The following is a 5,132-nucleotide window of genomic DNA, read 5'->3' on the forward strand; positions in this document are numbered from 1 at the left end:
CTTCCTAATCTCAAATCTCATATTCTTCCACTTACTAATTGTAGCTTTCAGTAAATTGCTTCATCTTTTTAAGTTTCACTCAGTCTTATCATCTGTAAAATAGGGATGCTTATAGATTTTCATACAGCTGATAATTTCAGTAGACAACATACAAAGCAATAAGCGTGTATCCAATAGTAGTATTCAATGCATACTTATTATTTATTTTCTGCCCAAATGAAATAACAACTGTTTTCTTATGTGTATGAGTGAAATTTGATAGGGTTCCATATTTTAAAGGTATCTTCAAGCTCTAGCTTTTTACAGTTCTGTGATGCAGCTGGGTGGAATTTGATTAATACTAGAGTCACTTTTTCTCATAAGAGCATGGGCTGAGGAATTTTCATTCACTCTGTAAGGAGGAAAATTCTTCCTACTATATTCCTTGTATGTTCTGGGCCTTGTCTTAAAATTAAATTGACATAAGATAGACTAATAGGAGAAAACAATAAATAATTACATATGCATGCAGGGAGTTTCACTAAAATATGAGACCAAAGGCGGTGGCCGAATGATTGACACATATAACATCCTAAGCTATGGAATGGTATAGAAGTTGGAGGGACAAGAGGCAAATTAAAGGAAGATAGGCAGAAGAAATGTGTTGTCAAGAAGGGTTGCTTTGTTGTGCAGGTAAGAGTTTTTCAGCAATAAAAATTGTCTTCAAAAGTAGCTCTCTTCCTGGCACAAGTAAATACCTTTACTAATGGAAATTTAATTGACAAATGTAAGTTTGCTATAGTTTAGAACTACCATGGCCTCCAAAGACTTGATTATAAGCCTGTGGTGATGTAACCATTAAAAGGTAGGGCTTAGTGGAAGATCACTGGGGACACGCCCTTGAAGAGAATATTGGGAATCCCATACTTTAGTCTCTGTCTCTGTTTGCTTCCAGGTGCCATGAGGTAAGCAGCTTTCTTTTGCCAACTGCTCTTCTGCCAAAATGTATTGCAACCAGGCCAAGCAAACATGAATTGAAACCTCTAAAATCCAGAGGCAAGGGGCTGGGGATGTGGCTCAAGCGATAGCGCGCTTGCCTGCCATGGGTGCGACCCGGGTTCGATCCTCAGTACCACATACCAACAAAGATGTTGTGTCCGCCGAGAACTAAAAAACAAATATTAAAAAAAATTCTCTCTCTCTCTCTCTCCTCTCCTCTCTCACTCTCTCTTAAAAAAAAAAAATCCAGAGGCAAAATAAACTTTTCCTCTCTTTAAGATTATTTTCTCTGGTATTTTGTAATAGCAATAAAAACCTAACACAATTTCCTTTACTAATGAAGAAATTAATTATTTTTAGGCAGTTGAGGGGAAAGTAAAGAGGTTTCTTGACTTCTATTGGTTCTTGATTGCCTTTGACTCAAAATAATACATATGCCAAAATGGCATATTTTGGGATGGCATGTTATGAACCTCTTCAACTCATTGCAAAAAAGCATTATTGAAAGACAGGTGTGGTAGTACATGGCTATAATTCCAGCTACTTGGGAGGCTGAGGCTGGTGGATTTTAAGTTTCAAGCCATCCTGAGCAACTTAGACCCAGGCTCAAAGAAAAAAATAAAAATGACTCAGGATATAGTTCAGTGGTAGGACACTTGACTAGCATGCATCAGGCCTTGGGTTAGATCCCTAGTACTACAGGAAAAGGAAAAAAAAAAAGGCAAATAGATAAAAAGAATGACTGAGTATATCTATGACTCTTTTAAATTGTCTTCTTTCTTGGTTTCTTTGACTTCACCCCGTCAATCAGTCTATTTGTTACTTTATTCTCAGTCCCAAATGATTTAAATATAAATACACTTCAAAACTCTGTAGAATTGTTTGGGTTATATTAAACAAAATAATTGATAAGTATTATATTTAATTAATAAATATTTAAATACCTGTAAGCTATGAGACTTCAAATAAAATCACCTTTTGGGAATCTCCTCACCTTGTGAGGACAATTTGAGAAGAGAATATAAACTATGAGATCTCAAATTTCTCAAGGAGGGAAAAATCTCCAAAGCTATAAATCAACAACATTCAAAATAATTGTCTCAAATACAAACATAAAAATATGAAAGGTGTGAAGAAGGGAATGTTAAAGAAATATAAGTTGACCAAAAGAAAAAAAATCTTCCTCTTTCAAAGATTATGATTGAATGTGATTATCTTTTTAGTCCTGCAAATGTCCAGCACAGTGCCAGCAATAGTTATCAGTGCTCACAGAAAAACAAAACAAAACTGTGTCCTACATTATAGTATCAAAATTTGAAAAATCATCTGAAATTCTTAAAAATAAAATTTAATAATACATCTTTGGATAAAATATTCAGGCTTTTAATTTACCTCAGAAGTTCACTCTGTGATGATGATATCTAACTTTAGCTCAATATTGATTAACACATGATGAATCTTATTCAACTGAAATGTATTTTGAATATACTTCTAAATATACAATATACAAAGTGTTCAAAATTTAATTCTTAATCTAATACCATTCCTAACTCTAACCCCATCCCCTCATTTAATTTTATATTTTCCCAATTCCATTTTTCTGCTAATAATTTACCTAATATACGTAATTATGCTTGATATCTGCCTTATTATCCCTCCCATCAGTAGAATTCAAGATTGATGAGGCGAGAATTCTCTTATGTTTTGTTCACAACTATATTCTTAGTGCCTAAAACAGTGAGTGATTCATAAATATTTAACTCAATTCAATAGTTTGAGCCTGGGAATATTTATGGCAAAAAGAATGATAGTGGCAAGACTATTTTCATCATTCAGAATAAAATAGATGACATTGTGTAAAACAATCATAAAATTACAGTGGTTAAGATAACAAGTGTTATTTCTTGGCCATGGGAAGTCTATTCTAGATCTACACAAATTTTAGGTAGTTGTCTTCCAGTGTTGGCTTAGCATTCCATGCTGCCTTGATTTTATGGTACCTCTAATCAACATACTCTCTCATGACTGCCACTGCAAAGGATGAGAGAACATGGAGAATTGCTCTTAAATGCTTTCACTAAAAAGTGATGTACCACTCAAACTTCATTGATCAAAACAAAATACATGGCATGCTGGATTCCATATGGGAATAACTATTTCATGACTCTAAGTAAAAGATAACTAGAAATGATGAGCAGCTCTTAAGTTAATATATTGAAAAACAAAGAGTTGGCTTTGTTAGCTTTGTGACTGACTGCATGTTAGAATAAGAAATATATCACATAGGGCTGGGGATGTGGCTCAAGAGGTAGCACGCTCGCCTGGCATGCGTGCGGCCGGGTTTGATTCTCAGCACCACATACAAACAAAGATGTTGTGTCCGCTGATAACTAAAAAATAAATATCAAAAATTCTCTCTCTTAAAAAAAATGAGAAATATATCACTACCATATCTGGGAAAGTTATGAATTAGAGTTAGTGTGAGTACATGTTCTGAGAAAAAAGTTTCGATCTTAGTTCCTGAAATGCTCAAGAAACAGTCACACAGTAACAGCCTATGGGCACAGAAGTAATAATCGAATTCTCCAAGACAACATGTTTTTTAGAGAATATATATAGGAAGCCAGAGGAAGAATGGCTAGGGAGATAAGAAGAGAACAAGAATAGTGTAAATTTGTGAAAGTTCAAGGAGAAAATTTTAGAAAAGTGTTAACTAAACATATTAAAAGATTCAAAAGAAAACTGATTTGATAATCAGGAAGACAAAAGTTATATCTAAAATATGTGTTTTGATGGGACTTAAGCCCAATCATAGTTAATGGATAAGAATTAACATCAACAATAGAGCTATTTGAAGTTTTGAACCACTAGTTTTAGGAAGTGTGTCAACAGAAATAGTACATATCTGGCTCATAGTAAATGGCTAATTTTTGGCCTTATTTTGCCGTGTCCTCTCATCCCCAACCCTGGAGGATATGACATGCCATAAATGTTTATGAGACAGAAACACCAATTTCAAAATCTGCTATCAGAAATAGCACTATATATATTTCATTACATATCAGTAATACTGCAAGGTAGGTATTTTCATTCCAATTTATAGATGGAGCACAGAAGTTCACAGTAAGCTCATGAGATGAGTTAGTAAAAATCAGAGAATAATTTAAAACCTAAATATTAGTTCCAAACCACTATTTTTCCTTGAATACACAGGGATTCCCAGGGCTTTCTTTTCTTTTATTAGAATTTGATGGTATATATTTGTGGAAACTGAATGAACAAACATGTCTCTACTTATCTAACATGCATGCATTTTTCAAAATGTACTTATCATTTTCTATCAAAGAATATAACAGAAATCCCTATATTGCATAACTATGAAAATGAAACATTACAAAATAGTCAGTAGATCACACTGCAAAAACTGCTGAAATTAAATAGCCAGCAATCATGTATCTGAAAATCCAGGAAAAAACATACATCAAAGTGCTGACACTGGTTATCTTTGGGTGGTGAATGATAAATATTATTTTCTTTCTTGTTCCTTTCAGTGTTTTTCACATATTAACTAATGAACATAAAATTCTTTTGTAATCATAACAGCAAATAAAAAATGATTACATTTCACATTTTACATAACAAATACACATAAACATAGAGATTAAAACATCACAGCCATTTGAACTATTAAGACAATTTAACAAATGATTTTCTGGCTTATCCTTAATTTATAATAATTGCCTCAGTGATTTGTTCCTGTATTTATGCAGTCTGAGTTGACCAGGACCCTAGAGGATCCCCATCGCTACTGCACTAACAAAACAAATCCACGCACAAATCCCTGGATCTCAGGGATTTTTCGAGACAGAACAGAAGCAGCCACACTGGGCAAGTAATACATTTTGGATATAAGGATAGGCCTAGCCTGAATTCTATCCCCTCACTCGGTGTATCTCCGGACGCTCCGGTTGCCTAGTTACGAGAGCCATCTTCCCCGAGCTCCACCTTCTCCTTCTAGGCCACGCCCACCTCCCCTTCCCACCACTCTGGAGAGGGCGGAGGGTCCGGCCCCTTCAGCCACTCAGAGTCCCCCATTGCAGATCCTTTATCGCTGATTGGAGAGACGAAATGTGGGCGGTGCTTGAGGAGGGTCT

Source organism: Ictidomys tridecemlineatus, chromosome 3, assembly GCF_052094955.1.
Source record: "Ictidomys tridecemlineatus isolate mIctTri1 chromosome 3, mIctTri1.hap1, whole genome shotgun sequence".
Lineage (NCBI taxonomy): Eukaryota > Metazoa > Chordata > Mammalia > Rodentia > Sciuridae > Ictidomys > Ictidomys tridecemlineatus.